General features: G+C 42.4%; 1 long non-coding RNA gene across 2 annotated transcripts in view; it reads right to left on the bottom strand.

Moving 5' to 3' along the window:
- Positions 1–20,716, bottom strand: part of LOC117011255 — a 77,602-nt gene that overhangs the window by 53,163 nt on the left and 3,723 nt on the right. The gene's annotated exons all lie outside the window — the stretch shown is intronic.

The raw sequence follows: 20,716 nt of genomic DNA, 5'->3' as shown, positions 1-20,716 counted from the left end.
CCCTATGGAAATTTCCTGAGGAAACAGGCTTTCTAGGCTTTCAATGCATTGAAAACTCCCTGACCAGTTACTGCTCTCCCAGACATTTTATCAGGAAGACAAGTTCATTGAATCAGTGATTCACTCCCCACTCAGCACTGGCTGATGGCATTTTGTGTACCTTGGGATAAAAATCATACTATTCCTTGCTCAAGTCCAGGACACCTCTGATATGTGCTAGAATATCTCTGGCTTGTTACAATTAAGATTATTCCAAATTTCATGGGAGAGGCATTTTCATGCACTGCCTTTTTTATAGGGGACTTCAGCAGCATCCACCCAAACCACCAGATCAACAACACAAAGAAATCAAAAAACACCTTAGTATGCTGCTTTCCTTGCCTATGTTTGTATAAAGCTTGTTTACAGCCAGCAGGCCATGACAAAAAGGTCATTTATAGTATGTGCTGCGGCACTGCTCGCCTGAATTTTAGGAGTCAGCAACTTAGATAAACTCTTGAACGCAGCTTGCAGACACCGTTAAGAATGTCTCTTCCGCCTGCTGCAGGAAGCTGGTCAGTGTACCAAAGATCAAAGTTGCTTACACCAAAGCAAGAAGGTTACTTACAAGCAGAAAGTAACTACAAATGCTCACATTTAGATGCAGGATTTGCATGTATTGGTCTCTGAATTGGACCATAAACCACTTGAAGCAATTAAAAGAACCCTAAACACTTGCTGCAGCACCACCCAAATTACTCACAGGCTAATCTTACTGTTGCAGGGATAACAAGATGTCATCAAGATGTTTGATATGACTTTGAGAAGATGAGTTTATTGAAAACCATATTAGAGACTTATTTAGAGAATGTAATGACCTTAAATGGCTGTGCCTCAAAGGGGCTACCAAAAGAGTATGTGACCTGAAATGAGCATATATTGCAGGAAAGTCACTTCTCTCTGCTACACATACAGCATCTGCAGAACAGGCAAGTATTTATCAGGAGCTGGAGCTCATTGAATCAGGTAATTATTAAAAAACCAAACCCCTAAGAGATGTTTTTTTAAAATATATCTCAAAAAATCAGAAAGGTAGTCAGGACCTTTTCAGAAGGATAAAATAGAGCTAGGAATAACTATTGAGGAACTTTTGGTCAGCTCTGGCAGTTTTGATGCAAATCTGACTGCTGCTGGAGTCACTGCTCTAGGACTGTACGGGGAGGAAAGACTGGCAGGGGCATTCAAGCTTGCATGTTTGCCCTCTCTTCTCTCTTCTCTGCTCCACTACAGAATAAGAAATCAGAGACAAGACAAACCTGATTTTTAATTTTTTTTTGTTGGCTCTAGTGAGCTCTTGCGCACAAAGACGGTTCAGGATAATTTTGGGCTGATTTCCTTTCAATTCTGCATCCCTGCTCTGTTCTGGTTTACTATTCTCCAGTTCCCGGTACAAACAGGATCCTTCCTCAACAATGTTCTGCCACATCATCTTCCTTCCTTTGTATACAGGCTGCTCCTGCCTGTTACATACCATGCGGCTTCCTAAGGCACCTCATTTCTCAATGCTAGCAAAAACAGGAACCAAAAGCAAAGCAGCAATAAAATGCTAAATTCTCACTGCAGCTAAAAATGAAATCTTGAACGTTTCCGATTCAAGATGACTTTTCTGTTAACGGATGATTTTTCTAGTTTAGTGCTCTGCAGTATATGTGCAAATGAGGTGCTTGTAGTATTTACCAGATTCAAGTGCCTCTCTAGCAAGGTTTGCAATATTGACCCAGCTTCTCTTCCTTCTTTACTGGTGTTGAAAAGTGAACCCAGCTGAGCAGAGTACACGTTGCTTCACTGTTCACCTCTTTTTAAGGCTTTGCTGTCTGATTTTTGCTCTGAGGAGGTTCAATAGCATGTATACAGGGACAAGAGAAAACCACAGGCCACAGTACGTATTGCACAAATGCTGTTATTATTCTGAGGCCTGAAGAAACAAGGAAGGAAGCTTGAGGCTGGTGGTTTGGCAGGTGTGAGGCCTTTTTCACACAGACATCTGTTTTAAGTGGTAGCTCTGGGCTTGGGGATGAGCAGAGAACACCTGACACTCCCACCCTTTCTCTGTGTCACAGCACAAGGGGGTTTGAGCTCCTGATGAAGCGATGTCAGCTCCTTGTTCAATCTGTGCTTCGAGACTCTGCTCCCTTGTATTTGTGAGGCAGAGCTGCAAAGTGAAGCGATTCCTCTCTGCAAGCTGCATTAGACAGAGGCTGCTGCTGCTGCCACACCAAGACACACAAAATGGATGGGATTAGAGTACAAAATGGGTGAGCAGCAACATGTGCTTAAGCTCAACAAGCCCAACAAACTCCACGCAAGGACCTGATGAAAATCATTTGGATGCTGCCACGTATCCCACATCAAAGTGAACTTTTTGAATCCTACTAGATTAGTGTTTTAGGCAACCCTACTGGTGATCCCATTACAGTTTTGAATAGACCGTTTCATTTGGCAGGATGTTACAGCACACTCGCTGTGACGCCCTGTACTATATTTGAAGGAATTCATTAGTGTTTGATGGTTAATTATCTATGCAATAACATATCTGGGACTCCACCTTAGAAATAATCTAGACAGCAACTGCAGTTTTTAGGGCTGGATTCTGCTCTACTAAACACACGTGTAGGGAGGAAAAAAAGGGTTTGCATAATATCCTCCCCGACAGCGATTCTATGGGACAAGTTAGTGTTGAGCCACATTGTTATTTTAAATGACAATAGGTTCTTTCTCCTGTAGTTCATGGCCAACTTTAATGAACATTTAGCAACTTAATTATCTTTAAGACTGCTACTCCTCTGTTACAGATTGCTGACATTGGTCAGAGAATTCAGAAGTTACTGGGGGAAGGGCAGATATGCAGAAAAGCAGAGACTGAGATATATGTCTACAGCTGCCCTCATTTCCATAAGAAATCAAGCTGAAGCAATTTCAAGGTGAGGGACTGTGGTTAATCCCTCCCAACATACTCATTAATACATCTCATAACAAGTCTCCTTGTCCACTGACAAGGAGAGTCAATCAAGCACCACTTTAGTCTGGGCAGGAGAAAAGCTACAGTTTCATAGAGGCTGCTGGGTTTTATGCCTTCTTCAGAGGTTTTAAGCTGTGCTGTGCTGATGTGCCTTCATTCAGAACTGAGCAAGCAAGCAAGGTAGGTGATGTGATGGGAGAACTCAGCTCCTGTCTTTGCTTCATGTCGCAAGTGACGGAGTAAAATCTGCTGATGTCAACACCAGAATGGGCAAAATCCTGGCAAAATGAAAGGCTAGGTGGCATTTTGACATTTTTTAAAAGGAAAGCAGAATTCCTGACATGAAGCATCCTTCTGTCATGCTTAACATGATCTCTAGAATCACCACATCATCTGTGGTGGTCACATGTGAGGAGCACCACTGAAGCACTCATAGAAATCTAATAAACTTCAGAGCTGGACTGCAAGAAAAAAATTATTTTGCCCTGAGGATTAAAAGAAAAATAAGAATTGCAAGCCACACACAAGGAAGCCTGATGTTCCAGCTTTGGTATTTTTTTTTTTCTTTTTCCTATCTGACAAATATCAGCATGACAGCAAACAGAGCCCTCCTAGTTCACATGGCAGCACAGCTTAACTGTGCTGGTAAGTGCAGAATTGGCTCTTTGCTCTAGCATGCCCCTAAATAGTACCATTAACATGTGGTTATAGTCAGAAAGCACATTTGGTAGGAAATGACACCTTGTTACATCCCAGATTATCTGCTCTCTACGGGGTAAATATTTTAAACATCGTGCCGGGTTTGAGCAGCAACATCCCTATTAAAATAAATGGGATCTGAGTGAGGGTAAATCCAAGCACGCAGTGCTGGGACAGTACACCTATAAATCTTCTGTGTCTTACACTCTGTGCTTTATTCGCTGACAAAGGACAAGTGTTTGCTGCCTTGGTAAGGTTCCTAAAGCACAAAGGGAGGGTGTGTGCTCGGCATTGCTTCCTGTAGCTCTGGCTGCTGCTACAGCACGACAGCCCGAAGCAGGAAGGACACAGGGATTCCTCAGCTCCGCAGCGCAGGCTGCAGCCACGCCAGTGGGAGGAATGCGGCTCCAAGGGCCAAGGAGTTCAGTTCACTCTGGGCCGCAGTGACATGGTGATAAAATTACTTTTGAAACAGCATCTACTTTTAAGCCAGGAAGCATTTTAGGCAACAGATACCTTACAGGCCTCTTCAAGCTTACTCAGTATGTATTAAGCAATTTTTTGTGTAAATTTTGTCTTCTGCTTATATCAATCCCATCACAGTAGTGGTTGATAAGTGTCCCAGTTTATGTAACAGCAAAGGCTGGGAAAGGCCCTTTCCTTAGGGAAGCTACCTTAAAACAAATAACTGGAGTTTGAAAAAAAGAGCCTGCTCTCTCCAGTAGGCATTGTTTCATGGTTTAATATGATAAATGTAGCCTACATGTGCAGGATATGTCTGGCAGCGTTCTTTGTTACTTCACTAGATGGCGTGTGGTGGTGCCTGGCAGGGGAGAGAGAAGGGAGAAGAATTAATTCAGTGTGTAACTGGCTGCACTGCACTCCTGCCTCTGATGTGCCTTTAACAATGTGGGTCTGCGAGTTAATGTTTCAAGGGTGAGAATTGAGTTTCCTGCTGAAACTTTTGTCTGATGAGTACCCTTACATCAGCAGTGGGGCGAGACTGGTAGAAAAGAGGTTTATTAGACCAACCTCTTTCCTAGGCAAAACATGCTTTCAGAGACATAAGTTCTTCAAATCTAAAACAGGCCTGAAGAAGAGCTTATGTGTCTGCTTACTACAACATGGTCAGCTGGTAGACATAATCTCTTTCTATAAATTCTTCATGCTCATAGCCTCACACCATCACTGCTGCTACACTACTGTAAAAATGTCCAAAACTTTGTGTAGCTCTTCAGAAGGCAAGCCATAAGGTTAATTTGTGCTCTCACTTTCCCTGGTGTATACCCTGGCATAGCTGTCCTCTTTTGTTCTTCTATTAACTATTTATGCCTTCCACTTGGCAAAAGAACAAGACCCAGCTCTGCCCTGAGGCACTTCCTCTAGTGGGATGACACAAAATCATCCTCGAAGGGCACTCACAGTGCGTGTGCAGTGAGAATCTGCTCTTTTGTAGCTTGGGAAAATAGGCATTAAATCTTCAGGGCCTCAGACATGAATCACGGAAGTGGCTGGATCTATTAGGGATGTTCCAGGCTCCCTAACACAAACACTGACAGTGAAGCTCTCCACAGAGAGGTTTGTTGGTGAACACGCCCACTCTCTCAGCACCGCAGTGGCTGTGTGGTTTCACAACTGGCCTAAGCTGACCTACACCTGGGCTCCAGCCAAAAAGCAGCTCTCCCCCTCTGCTGACTCTTGTGCTCCTTTGGCTGTGGGGTCTGTGGTGCCAGGGGCTGATTGGTCTCGGTGCAACCCTCCCCTCCTGTTCTTTCTCCTTTTTGGTAGGGTTAATTTTCAGTTGGCTCAGTTTGCTGAATTGACCGACTGCTTGGGTGGACACTGGAGCTGGCATGAGGAGCTGGAAAGTGCAAGTTTGGCCTTTCTGCCATCAGTGTGGGCTAAGCCCCCAGGAGTTTGAGGGTTGTGCACTGCAGCTTCTGCAGTGCCCACAAACCGCCCCAAATGCAGAGGGAGGAGGGCAGGGCAGGCCACTGCCTTAGGATGGGATGCAAATATTCCTCTACTTCTTTGAACACAGAGAAAAGGAGTTTAAAAACCATCTGTTACAGAATGGTGCCACAAGGAAAACACATCTGATATACATGCAAGCGTGGGGTTTTCCTGTGGTATTTAGGCCTGAGGTGTTTACGGTTTTACCATCCAGCTATGCACCCAAGCTGCAAATATGTTCAAGTGCAACCCATGCACTAGATTTAACACCTGCTGCACCATGGCTATAACTACAACAGCAGCTTATACCCTGGCTGAATAATCCACCACCTCATGGTCAACACTCTCCCCAGAAAACAAAATTATGTCCAAAATCAAGTGTCTTTCTTTGTTGTTTACGGCTTGTTGCTGATGGGAGAGTGTATTTAGTAGGTGCTTGGCTTCGGGGAGAGTGTCTGGTGAAGCGCCAGTGCTGCAGCTGTGTGGGGAACTGTGTAGAAAAGGACCTAGTGCTCACACTGACTAGGCAAAGCAGGGGCAAACACTGGCAACCAGCTGAACAAGAGGCCCTTCGGCATTCCCTGAAGAGAGAACTCATTCTTCCCTTGTGAGTCAGGTTTGTGTGGCCCCTGTAAGATGAAGCTACAAAGTAAGACAAGTTCTGCCAGGGTTAAGCCACTGCAGCCTCTCCACAAACCTTCCCCTGAAGCAAAAGAGGTTTAAGATGTTAATGGGAGAGGAAAACCAGGGTCATCAGATGGCTTATAATCAGTTCTGTAGGAGAGGCAAGTCGCTACACAACTTTCTTCTGTATTTCCATGAAATGCTCCTTCTGTCTTAGATCAGCTCATTTAGCTACCTCATCCTCAATGTGCAGTTGTCTTAGCTAACTCGTTTGGTTCAAATTTCCCCATCCCATTACTCAAATCCAGTAAATTGAAACATCTGGATGAACCCAGAAAAAACTACAAGAGATATCCTTACTTTTTTCCAAGTAGTCTATGCTTTGAAAATCACTGTACATGCAGCATTTCTCTGCACACAGCCACCAGTATCCTCTCAGCTCAGGTTCCTGGTTCAGGGTCCCATTCTCCTATTCCTTCACTCTGTCCTGATAGTCTCCCAGGGTTTAAACCTGTCTTACTGTCAATATATTGTGTTTGAATTACAGAATTGTTCATATACGTCTCTCCCTCTCATAAACGTACAGCAAAGAGTAAAGATCCCCATAAGAAAGAACTGTTTGGGCTATAGAGAAATGCTGCCAACTACTGTAACAGGAAAACATTACAGCTCCCTTTTGCCCCAAAAATAACATTTTCTTTCTGTGGGTAAATAGCTATTTCAGTTCTTCTGGGAGCAGTAATCCTGGCCCTCTCCTTCTCCAAAGGCAGCGTGCAGCCCTCCATCTCACAGAGAAGCTCATTTCCACAAGGCATGTCCAGACAGCATCGGCATCTGCCTAGGAGTGGGGATAGTAGAGGATGAGAACAACGGCAGGGAGGGATGCTCCAAGGAAGTCACTCATACACACAACAGAAGCTAAAAAAGCATTCCTCAGCAGAACAGCACTCAAAGGACTTCATCTGGGATCTTCTCTGCCTGGGAAGGGCTCTCACTTGGTTTCTTCCCCCTCTACTCCATACCCTGGAACCTATAATTCTGAAAGTGAGTCAATGTCTGCAGAGACACCGATGACTGTGTTTCATGCAGTGCCATCTCAATTCTGCACCTTGAGGCAAGTCCCCTTGTCTTTACCATGTCCTTGCCTAGGTTTAATACATCTGCTGCTCAAGAAGGTCACAGGGTCGTGAACTGTGTGTTCAAGAGCACTGAGTGAACGAGAGTTCACTGTGATTAGCTGGGATTTCCAAAATAAAGTAACTGTAAACCAAGGAAAGTAATGACATCTGTCAAACTCAGCTATACCACAAAGAACAGATAAACAGATACCAAAATCATGTTAGTCCTCCACCTATTAGTCTGGTTTTAGTTTGTGTGAGTTTTCCGCCAAGTACCTCTTTCCTCACCAAAATGCACAGGTCTTTATCTTCTTCACATTATTGAGTTTTCAAGCTGTAGTAATTTCCAAGCAGCTAAACAGGTTCCATTAGTATTGATCTAATTTGAGATGAACACTGGCCTCATTAGGCTTAACTCTGCTTCCTGCTCCACTGTTCATCAGTGAAGGGTTGGTTGAGATAACACCTGAGAAAGAATGCTGGTGCTTAGAGCAAAAAATCAGGACAAGTGAATCCAATCCCAGCTCTGCCACTGACAAGAGACAAATCCATGTCCCTTTTGTTTTAACTTTTCCTATCTGTAATGGGAGTAATACTGATATCTCTTTGGACAAATGCACAATGGCTTGTTTGTAGAACAGTTTGAGATGGTGCAGCTTGGTGAGATTTCAGCAAGGGTACAAAGCGCTACTGGTGTTTCTTAAGTGTCTGATGTGTGTCTTAAACTAACCTTGATCTTACACTTCACACATCTGATCTGATCCCCTACCACATCTCTACTATAAAAAAGCTACGATGAGAGTAAATTGTTTATTAAATATGTAGCTTTAAAAGACTCGTAAGAATCTGCTTGTTTTTTAATCACTGCATATTGCAGATTTGAGCTAAACTGAGAAAAGCAAATATATGGCCACAAGACGAGTTCGCTGAACATGCTGCAACCCTTCTGTAGTTATGGATTGTGTTAATGCAACGTAGCCCAGATCTTTAGGGTTTCTGAAGGCCAAGAAGCTGTGTAAGGTCTTTTGATCCTGACAACAGCATGAACAAATGGGTTACATAACTGCCAAAGCTAGTCACATCTTGGTAGGCATAAAAGCATTTATTTTCTTGTCACCTAGCAATATGACAACGGCTTATACCTGCTTCTTGCAAGCCTTGCTGCAATATGTGCTTTGTCTGTAGATGCTTATCCAGCAACAAAGGGTGTACTGCACAAGGGCATATGGCTCTGGATTCCTACCATAAGGCCCTGACTCTGGGGCTGCAGATTTCCCTGTCAGCAACAAACTCATTTCAGGTATACCCATCTCCCTTCATAGTCCAGGCTGTGCCTTCCCATGTTTAGCTGAACCCGACCAACATGCTCCTTCTCCTCTGCACCACTTCAGCAAAGGGACAGGATCTCCAGCACAAAGCAGATCAGGCCTGGGACAGGTGTATTTGCAAGATCCTCAGCACTGGCTCCTCTTCAGCATTATAGGGTGCCGTGCAGTGTACCCTGATCCTCATCACTGATATGGCAGTGATCACGGAGCACTTCCACACAGATTCCGAACATGGGGTCCTGGGTATAGGGTCCAATTCCTCCTCTCCTGCAGATGTGACTGCATTTATCCCAGGTCTTCTGGATATACAGAAAGTGTGTATCGTGCTCCGAGCAATGGTGAGGCAGGAAATGCCTTAAATATATATCTGGCCTTGCACCATGCCACAGCAGAGCCACAGCTGTCTGCAGCACGCTGAGATCCACATGTCCTCTACTCTTCCAGAACTGCCCCTCATTGTCTCTGCACATTACAGCTCAGCCTCTCCAGGGAATGCTGTGTCTGCTGTTACATTTGCACACCAGCCAGCACTTTGCTTCCTGGTTTATGAATGGTGTGTCCAGAAACTGGCCGCTATGCTGGTGCATTTCAGAGAAGATAATGCTGTCCTTTTCCCTGCTGTTTGTTGTAACCCTAATTTCTGAAAAGCAAAAGAGATGAATTCTGGGCAATTTACCAATAATCAAGCACAGAGTGAGCAAGATGGCTTTACAATATATATGGCCTGTGAGTAGGGCTCAACAAAGCCCTCTGATACTGGGTATCACACATGCACCAGGCCTTTGGACTGATGAACAGTGATAACAGCAGCAAACATTTTCTGCCCTGCAAATTGCAGCCAGAGATAATAAAACTTCAAAACTAGCAACACAACAACAGCATGGGAAGCTTATGACATTAAATACATAATAGATATGCCTTGGGACTATGAGAAGAAATTGAGTACCTTCAGCACTGAATGAGTAATCCTCAGGAGACTATTTAAAACTCATTGACTCGTTATGCCTACACATAGCTTTGTCAGTCAACAGAGACGTCAAAAGTTTGTGCAGGTGAAGCTACTCAGGCACAAAAGAGCAGAGCAAGACTTTCCTTTTTGATCAGTTGCCTGGCTCTGCCCTTGGGGTAGATATCCTTCAGACGTCTCTTGGGGTTTCTTTTGTCATTTGTTGGATTTGCCTCTGACATATGAAATCATGAGCTGAGCTGTATGGCTGAGGAAGGGTGGTAATACCAGATGCAGACAGGATGTGTGTGGCAGGGTTCATTTCATGTTAGAGATGTAACACACAGCATGCTCCCTCTACCTGTGGTGCAGCCCAGGACCCAGGTGGAGAACTTGAGTGATCAGCTCCTCAGCTGCCTTACACACACAGAGCTCAGGACTGTGAACTGCCCTGCGGATGCCCAGGAGACAGGTTGGGCTGCTGTTACTCTGCATATAAAGCATCCTGGCCCTTCCTCACACTGCATTACTTCCTTCCCTCCACCAGCCTTCTTCATTTCCATTCTCTGGTGACCCCCATCCCTTCCTCCTTGCTGATAGCCACTCCTCAGCCCCCAAACCTGGCTGGAGGGGTGATAGAAGACAGGGATGCCAGCATAATGTAGAGAAACAGTGGCAAGTAAGAGAAGATCCTACAACAAGGCAAACACACTGCACCCTCTAGTTTCTGTTGTGACATAAATTAAACTGTTCCAGCTAATTCATCTTAGTCCTAGATACATGTTGCGTGAAGGCAGGGCCTGAAAACAGCAGAGACACCTCTAAGACACAGTGTGCACAAGGGTGATGCCAGTTATGCGGGTAGAGTTCATTGAACAAATGTAGATGTTTAAGCAGTAGGTGTCCATTCGGGAATCAGTCACCTTAGGATGCCATTTTAAGTCAGAGAGAAATAGACACTTTTAGCATAAGATAGAAATTTACACTCAGCTGAGCTCAATTGTGCCTCGTGAGCTCCTGCTGCTCCCCACTGATAATACATGGAGTCAGGCACAGCCAGCTCCCTGAACACCTGCCCAACACACCAAACGACGGGCGACATAAATCCCATTTTGCTCAACCGTGTTTTGACACAGAGATGCTGCAGGTTCTGGGGCTGCAGAAAGGGGCTTTGTAGGGTGTCTGGTGGAGCACGCTCTGGCACGTAACTGCAGAGGCCAGGGAGCCAGATTCAGAGGAACAGACACAGTGACAGACACAGCAAAACCCTTCGGGAACATGGCTGCTGAAGCAACCATGACTTCATTAGACTTGCTCAAGATACCCTCTACCCTAGACCTTTCACCTCATTTAATGGTTTCTTGGCCTCAATCCCTTATAATTCTGAAATGAAAAAAAAAAATCTCTTTTGACTCCTGTTTTCAAGCCAGGGCTGTTTGATTTGGAACACTGCATTGAAGTCTGTGTTACTGATTGATTTCAGGTTTATTATATTTTCCCCTTTGAAAAATGCTACAGTAAAAAAAACCCCACTTTGTCGTTTTTCATGTAAACCCCCCCTCTTTTTTTTTTTTTTTTCAATCTTAGCAAATGCTCAGTCTTTTCCACTTCAATAGCTTGAAATTCTCCCCTGGGAGCCCTAAGCTCTTTAAATATTTTTAGGTTGCCAGATTTCTTATGTTCTCTCTCCAGGAAGCCAATTTTGTTTCTAAGCTCTTGAGAGTAGTCCAGCTTCATCTTTTGCGCACTCACTGCATCACAATAAAATGCTGCCTAATTGCTGCCTCAGCCGAGTCCCAAAGGTGCTGGAGTTTGTCTCTAGGCTACAGTTGTGGACAATAAACTCTTCTCAGACTGGAGTTAAGCCTTTTTATTATTTAAATCTGAGTCATGTAAAATTAGTTTACTAGCAAGTTACCCACTAAGATCTAGTATGGAAAGAAACTCCCATATATTGTTTTCCAACACAATGAGAGAATGATCAGATATAAAGATTTGCAAGTGGCCTGTAATACAAGATGTGCATAGAAACACCAGTATTTCATTTTGCCAAAAGGACATGAAAATGTTTCTGTGAGCCTAGAAGTTACTCTCAGACCTCATCTGTTTGGTGTTCTTTACCTTCAAATTGAAACTGGTGGTATGAAAAACTTTATTTTTTCCTCTAGCTTATCCATGACCTGAAATACCTAGGAAAGGCAGCTGAAGATAACAAATGCCAGATGGGCAAGAGCTTTCTGTTCTCAGTCTAGCACCACAGCAGAGGATTTAGTGATCATTTTGCTTGAAAATAAACAAGAATACGCTAAGACTAGCCACCCAGGCTGCACCCTAGCAAGGGACAAATGGACAGTACAAGGAGTGAGAATAAACACATGCTCTCTTTCTCATCAGGACCATATTCATCTATCCTCAATAGCAGACGACATCTGTATATGGCAGTTTCTCTCTTTGTGCTCCTTTCTGTAATCTCCATTTTAAAGTGTTTGCATTTCTTTTGTACAATATGGCTTCTGATAAAAGTTCATACTCCACAGACAGTATATAAAAAGACTTAATGGTCATTGTTTTGAGACTAATTCCTTAAGACAATAGTTTCTTTGGATGCATTTGGTGCTGTGTGCCCAAATCCACAGTCTTAATTAAGTGAAAATGAAGCTGAAAGAGATTTCTAGATTTTCTCAAAATGGTTAGACTGTCCTTTAATTTAAAAGGTCAGACATGATAACAGAGACCTGACATGGTTTTTGTGATGGTGTCAGCAGCATATTTGCAGCTTGGGACACTCATGAGCGAGGACAGCACACATGCAGGTCAGGGCAAGCCTGTCCAAAGGGCTCTTCGTAGGGCTCCTTTTGTCAGCACAGATGCAGCGATCTGCAGTGACTGGAGGGAGTCTGTCAACCAAACAGCACACACTCATCCCCTCCTGTTGCAGGGGTCTCTCATTCCTTATTTAGACTTGTCTTGATCACTTTTTTGCAGGGGGAATGCCAGGCACAGTGAGGCAGGCATGGTGTGACACAACTTCCATTACTAACAGTGACACAGAAGATAGGAGGGATGCACAGGTCTGGAGCTGACATTGGCAGGCAGCAGCTAGAAAAGCTAGGACACAATTTCAGCCTTATGCAGAATGGGAACTTTGCCACTGATATAAGTGGAATGAAGACTCCACTCTACATGTCTGCTTGTAATCTGAGAACATGTATTGTGCACATCCTGGAGACTCAGTGAAAACCAGACCCCACAGAGTTCACCTTAGATTCACTGTCTCAAATAAAACTATGTGGATTCTTTGTGCCGCTTTTAGCTATCTGTAAAACAAGTATGATAATGCTTTGAGTGCTAAACAATACAATGTGTGTAGGAAGACAGTATCTTTTATTAGGCTAACTGAAATAGTTGGGGAAAAACAGACAAGCTTTGAGGCTTGTCTGAAATGCTTTGAGATGCTCTGATGAAAGGTGTTTGAGCTGTGCAAGGGATCATTAAATTACATTCTTCCTCTCTCTGGAAATCATTTAGTGATATTTCAAAGCAAAGATGCTGTACAGAAATAACTGATTTCTATTGCAAGTGCTGTCTGGAGCTAAATATCTTCCTTCCTCTCTCTTTATGAACTAATCTAAAGAAAAATATGTTTCAAATTAGCATGTTAAGAACAATTTTGTGGTATAATGTGTAGTTCTGTGAAATGTTCTGTGTGAAGCAGAACTCACAAGATCCTTAAGCACATTTCAATACACTCAAACAAAATGGCTGAATTCCTGTTGAACAGTTTGCAGAAATTATGAAGGTATCACTGTAAAGAAATTAGAAAGCATGGAACGTCAGTGAAAATGGTACATGAAAATGAAAAAAGCAGATATGAGTCAAAAACTACATTATGCTTGTAAAACTGGCTAACAAACGCCCAAACTGTCACTTTTGAGTGTGGACATCCTGCTTTGGAAAGCTGTGAACCAGCTAATGTCCATAAAAGGTGTCAAACAACCAAACACTTAACCCTCTGCTCTCCCCTATTTACCAGGAAGGAGCTGGGAGTGCTCACTTGAAATTAGCCAGGGCTGAGAGACCAACAGCATCAGGGTGTCACAACCATGGGTGCAGCAAGACAGATCAGTGCTATCATGGAGTCTGTGCAACACTGGGGTCACTGGGGGCCCTGAAGGGGTAGGGCAGGGAAGGTTTAACGCTACATAAATCCTACTAATATAACTTTATTAGTACTTTAGTTCAGTGTCAAGACACAAATGATGTCAAGAAGAAAGAAAACTGGGGGCAGGGGAATCTTTAAATAGGTGAAAAGTACTTGTGAAAAAGGATGAAATAAACTTGTTTATGTCTATTAGAACAAGAAGCAACAATAGGGATAAATTGCAGTAAAGGATATTTACATTAAATCACTAGACAACAGTCCAGGATTAAGGAAAATTAGACATTGATATAGACTCCCTAGAGAAATTGTGAAACTTCCATTGCTGGAACATAAAAAAAAGGCTTAAATAAACCGCATCAAAAGTTTCACTATGGATGATTGTTCACTGAAGCAGAGAAGATTTGGAGATTCATCTGAGAAAGGTTACAGTATGACCAGGTCTTCCTGGATGTTCTTTTTTCCCCCAGAAAGATGTTGTTGAAGATTTTCTGTTTGTGTGAGATTTTGAGATGCAGTCTTCTGAAAATATTTATCTAAGAGAGGAGGGACCATTTATCTTTTGAAGTCCCTGTTCCTCTCCACTGATCACAGATGCAGTCACAGATGACTGGCTTAGTATGGACACCTACTTATTGAATCTGCAAAGTGAGATGAGACAATTACCATCCGTAATGACAAATTGTGTCCTTTCTAATATATTCCTCAATATAACACTCAAATCTCCATTACTCATTCCAACTATAATTACTTGTTGTGCACGTATGAGGTGGCACCCATAACACATAATCATAATGTTATTTATTGTCCTGAATTAGTAATTTAGCACATTATATTTAGATGCCATATGGCCTGATGAAAAATGTAATAAGGGCTTCCTATGCAGTGGATAGAAAGCTCCTAGACAACAATTAATATAATCTATTTCACTTTTGCACTGCATTTCTACTAAGAATATCACTGAAGTGTAGGCTATCTCAGGAAGGAAAATGTTGTGTTTAGATCCAAGACCCAGCCAAAGCTCTGCCGAGTTGCAGGCAGAGCTACTAACTAGGAATGTAAGTGGTTTTATTTCAACAGTATGTATGAAAGAACAAGGTGCCTCTGATACAGGGTATTAAACACTTGTATTTCCAAAATCTGCATACAATAACACAGATGCTCAGCTAATCTGTATGCACGTGTGTGTTTCTATTGGACTCATCCCACAACAGGACTAAAATTGGGTATTTAGGAAAGTCACCACTATGTCCCACACTGAGGTCATAGGAGGAAGCCTAAGCACCCTACCCCCCTGTTGAATTGCAACTTTCTCCTTGAGGACCTTTTCAGGTACATCCCATGTATTCACTCTTGAGATTCCTCCCAAATGGCAGTAAGGCTGAGAACTTTATATTTGGCTCTCCCAGATCCATGTTGTCTTCCAACACCACTCCTGCAGAGACGGACACCACAGGGTACATACACATGAGATTCAGGGTACAGGGCTGTGTGGTGTGGACAGAGCAGTCTGGAGTAGCCCTAAGCATCCTGGGTGTGCATCAGCATATGCCACTGAGCCTTGGGATGGAAAACTGCTCCCTGTCTTGTGTGGATACAGACTTTGCACACTGCCCCTATCAGCCAGCACTGCACTGAACAGTAGTGCTGGAGACTGCTTTCATCAGGTAGAAAGGTCCCAAGGACTGTCTCAACAGGAGGAGGATTTTTTGGTATCTGAGAAAAACAGAAACCCAGAATAAAAATGATGAAAGGTGACAAGGAGAAAGAGCACAGGATCACCCTCCCCACCCTGAGAAATCTGTAGAATATTATTCTCCTGTGCACTTGGAACAATTTCTTTCAATAACCTTTGTTCTTTTGTAACCTGTAATTACAGAAACCTCTATCTTACATGTTCTTATGCACAAATACCCTCATCATACATGTATTTCTACACTGTAAAAGGATGTGACTACTTAAGGCTCTTGTATTGATTTTGGCTGGGATAAAGTTAATTTTCTTCACAGTAGCTGGTGCAGGGCTGTGTTTTGGATTTGTGCTGGAAACAGTAATAACATGGGGCTGTTTTGGTTACTGCTGAGCAGGGCTTACACAGGGTCAAGGCTTTTTCTGCCTCTCATCCCACCCCACCAGGGAGAGGGCTGTGGGTGCAGACGGAGTTGGGAGGGGACACAGCGGGAACAGCTGATCCCAGCTGACCAAAGGGAGAACCCATACCGTGTGGTGCCATGCTCAGCATATAAAGCTGGAGGAATAAGGAAGAAGGGGAGATGTTCAGAGTGATGATGTTGCTCTTCCCAAGTAATCATTGTGCATGATGGAGCCTGGCTTTCCTGGGAGATGGCTGAATACCTGGCTCTGGGAAGTTGTGAATGAATTCCTTAATTTTCTTTGCTCACCTGTGGGGCTTGTGCATTACCTATTAAACTGTCTTTATCTCAGCCCATGAGTTTAATCACTTTTACACTTCTGATTCTCCCATCCCACTGGACAGGGATGAGTGAGCAGCTGTGTGGGGCTGAGCTGCTTACTGGGGCTAAGCCACAACAGGCTCATTTTGTAACTTCATTACATTTAAAAATGCATCAAATATGAAAATTAAATGCAGAATTCCACTATTTTTAAAATTTTTTTTCCTTTTTTTTTTAAGGTAACATGAAGAATTATTTGAATGAGGAAATGCATACAGGAAGACAACAGCATATATAGGTTTAACTTCAGCTTAGCATATAGAAGTTTATCTTCAGCTGTGCTTCATTGTGGATTTTAGCATCTTCCTTATTTAAATCTTTAGGAATGTTTTTATTCTTACTTAGAAGGAGCTGAGTACTTCAGCTAAAAGAAGCAATTAGGTAATTCAAGCTATAGAAGGTCACAGATAAGTATAATTAAACAATCTCTTCATAGGTTATTAAGATGCCTACCTGATGACTACTGAACTTTAAGAAGAAGCAAAAGATGTCATGCAATACTATTAAAAACTACTAATAATTCTCTCACCTCATTGGGTTTGTGGCTTGCATTCCTAATACATGCTTGTTTTAAAAGAATACTGTTTTATAAGAGGATGGTTAATTCTGTAACAACATGAAACATCTTAACTGTCAGAGACTGCAGAAGTATCCTGGTGGTGTACACCAGTAGCATCAAGTCTGTCTGAACTGGAATGAGTTTTAATAATCAAAACATGAAGCTTTAGTGACACACTAGCAGCTGAGCCTAGGTGGTTTTAGAGGTCAGCACACAGGACAGCTAAATCTCAGTTGTAGTCAGAAGTGCTCCGTGTACAAGGAGCAGCTGCTCAGACTGGAGGTAGGATTCAGCTGCCCAAATGTAGGTATTTCATATCTGAGCATCTCTTACAGGTCACACAAAACATCATCTAAAAGGCTGGGTTTTCCATTGATTTTGAAAAGAATTTAAGACAACTAGTTTACAAGCTGATGCCTGCACTGTAAACCATTAAAGGTAGGTACATTGCATCCAGCATATCTGATGAAATATTAGAAGCCCTTGGTTGATGGGTGGGAAACTTAAGCTACTCCAACTTGACTGCAGCTGCTCTATGCTAGTGGAAACACCACATTTCTAGGCTTATTTATAAACTTTGGCACATGGTACATTTGTAAATACTATAAATAATTATGTTTAAATTATAGCCACTTTTTACACAGATAACAGATACATGGCTAGATTATACCTTTCTTACAGCAAGCCATAATAAACTTCCATGATATTTTTGAAACTGTAATGGTATAAAAATAACGTGGTTGAACAGAACAATGCTTAGATACAAGACTCAATCTCCTTAACTTACATCTTAAACATTTTCTTGGTTGCACACTTGAAAAAAGATGTCAACAGTACATTTTTGTCCCTTGATAAAGCTCATCCCTTCCTCAGACCTGTTTACAAGGTCATGCAATTAAGAAAATCAGAGACTACCTAGATTAAAAGCTACACTTTCTTTTGCAGGGCTCTGATTTCACCAACCTAGCTGGCAGTAACACCACATCAACCCCTCTACTAGCCCAAGAAACAGAGTGGTATGTAAAGTAGAAGGCAAGAACAAGTGCTGAGAGGTGGAGACCGGTAAATCAGTTTAGTTGCCAAGGAAAAGATGCAAAGAATAGCACAGAAAGGCATTCAAAGTTGAAGAGGCTCCTCTAGATGATAATTCAGAGCAGAAGCCTAACTAACAGTCTGAACTGCTCTCTGGAGGAGCCTCTCTCACTCCTTCAACTATGCAAGGCATCTAGGGAGACCAGCCTCCTAATTTAGGCATCTAAGTTATATATTTAAATGTAGGGAGTGAATATTCCCCCCGAGAATGTGAATGGGATGTTATAATAGTTTAAAACATGTTTCACCGAAGCTGTGATGCCAATGTCTGTTCTTTTATGAGATACTGTTCTTTGTGCCACTGATCCTCTACAACCATGTTTCTCATTTATTAGATAAATGAACAACATTAACAGAATGCACAATGTTCAGTGATGGTCCAAATTCTGAAGTTAAAAAAAGATTCCAGATTTTACTCTCAAAATACAAACCAGATTAAGTTGTTCACATGGAAACCACTGCAAATTCCCAGTAGTAATCATTTTAGGGGACCAGAAAGGGAAAAGAGATTCTTCACAATGATCATCAGTGTATATTTAACTTTATTGCTCTTCTCAAACATTTTTTTAAAAATTTTTCAATTAGGAACTTTGATCTGTAGTTACATCTTGTCTACATTGCTCTTATATACTCAGAACTTTTTACATATTCAGTGATGGGCATTTCAGAAGTCATCAATAAACGACAGAAGTTGTGAAGTTGTTCTTTCAATGCAGATGTATGGCTTGACTCCTGACCTGCAAAATTTTGATACTAAGGCACACACCAGAACACCAGTTTTCAGTGTGTCTTTCTCCAGTGTAAACACCCTCATTGCCATTGATCACTGCACTATTCAAAGGACTATTTGAGACAGTTGTGGAATGCTCTTTAAATGTAGCTGTCTTCTCTCCTGGATGAATATGTTTACAGGAGTGGATTGTTAAAACCAATTCATTTTCTAGTGTCTCACACTGCGGAACTGCAACTAACACACCTAAGAAATCAAACATGCTGGGCAAGCCATTAATATGTATTAGACTGTGCTTTGTTTATTATAGTGGTTTGAGCATCTACACTGTGTGTGCAAAAAGCTGCCCTACAGCTCCTTGATTTGAAACCACCACTAAGTCGGAAAAACATTTACAGGGGAATGACAATAATATGTATTGCCAGCATGACTTAAAATGTCTGTGCCTGAGTTAATGGGCTCAACTGATGTAACTGCTCCAAACTATCAAAGCCTACTATCCTACAGTGCTGCATCCATTCCCACTTAGCCCTCATCCCTTCAAGAAACTTGCCAATGGATCATACATGGTATTGCAAATGGTGCAAGCAGCAGGTGCTACGGGTTTTGTTAAATGGGGAGCTGCCAGTCATTTTACACACACACACACACACACACACACACACACACACACACACACACACACACCTGGCTGGCTGCCAGATGAAATCTAGAACAGCCGAGGTCTGCCTGCCTTGTGCTCAGCAAAAGCACCAGCTGAGGGTATCTTTTCTACTGTGCTACTTACTACAAAACTAAAAGGAACCTGGTTACACCTCCATCCTTCTGCAAATGTGGTATAAACTGAGCAGTGAGGCTCAAACTTACTACAGCGGGACAGACAGTGCAACTCCAGAATGTCACATCTTTAACAAACATGAAAGAGTTGAACTACCAAACAAAATCACATCACAAGAGATCTTCTCTCATCTGTCAAACCCAGCAGACAGATTAAGGGAACTTTGCCACTTGATACAGTCTAGTGGTCTGCCATGAAGTTGAGATGGTGTGAATAAACTTTCTTTCCTGGTCCAGGTTTTCACTTAACAGTTGCTGACTGGGCATGCTCCTTGGGCATGACTGTACTTTCTTTGAGGTTTCTGTCCAAGTTTCCTCTCTCTTTGTTTTGACTGCTGTAAGTTCATTTCTTATTCCTTCTCCAAAAAGTAATACTCCAACATACGCAAAATGCTTCTGCATGTTAAGTATACACATAAAAGAAACACAATATCCTAGTTCCTGTTTATTTTTCTAATTTCTGTCCACAGACTCAAAGCAGAACAGGTAGGATTTTTTTCTCCCAGTGTACTGTGGACTTGTTTCAACTCATCTCAAAGCTCTGTCTTCTCTTCTACCTGTGCTTTCCACTAATGTGACACTGGCTTGTTCTTCATAATTTTAATCAACCTACTAAAAACTGCCACAACAGTTTTCCCTCTCTAGGGCTCTAACAATGCAAAACATTGGGTGGGACTCCTGTCACCTATCTTTAGACATCTACAGTGCAAACACTCATATTTATGTTGATCAGATGAGTCCGCTATAAGCACTGGAAAAAAAGTTAAGTGCATTCAGGGCACAATCCACCTTGGTTGAAGCAGGAATTGTATCCCCAAAGTCTTGAATCAGAGGCAAAAGTCTAAAAGACAGATGTCTACATTGACCAGATAAATAAAAACATCCTTCCCTATTCCACCTCTCACCTTCTGGCTTAATTGAAATCCTGTTTGAAAATCAACTGCCTTCCCTTACACTGTTCTCTATTAACAATTCACAGCACTTCGAGATGTACCTTGCGGGAAGGATGTTGACTAGATCTTTCTCAGGGTTCAGACTCTGAGGTTCTTTCCTAGGAGAAAAATTGGTGGATGTGTCATACTGATAAATAGAATTCCATAAAAATATCTACACAGAAGAACAATTACCATGCGTGTATGAAAATTAACAGTCTACTGATGCCTTTACTGAGTTGTGCTTAACTTTCCTTGGAAGGTTAA

Source organism: Catharus ustulatus, chromosome 2 (genome assembly GCF_009819885.2).
Source record: "Catharus ustulatus isolate bCatUst1 chromosome 2, bCatUst1.pri.v2, whole genome shotgun sequence".
NCBI classification, from domain to species: domain Eukaryota; kingdom Metazoa; phylum Chordata; class Aves; order Passeriformes; family Turdidae; genus Catharus; species Catharus ustulatus.
Note: the sequence above shows the minus strand (reverse complement) of the source record. Positions and strands in the feature narration are given on the sequence as shown.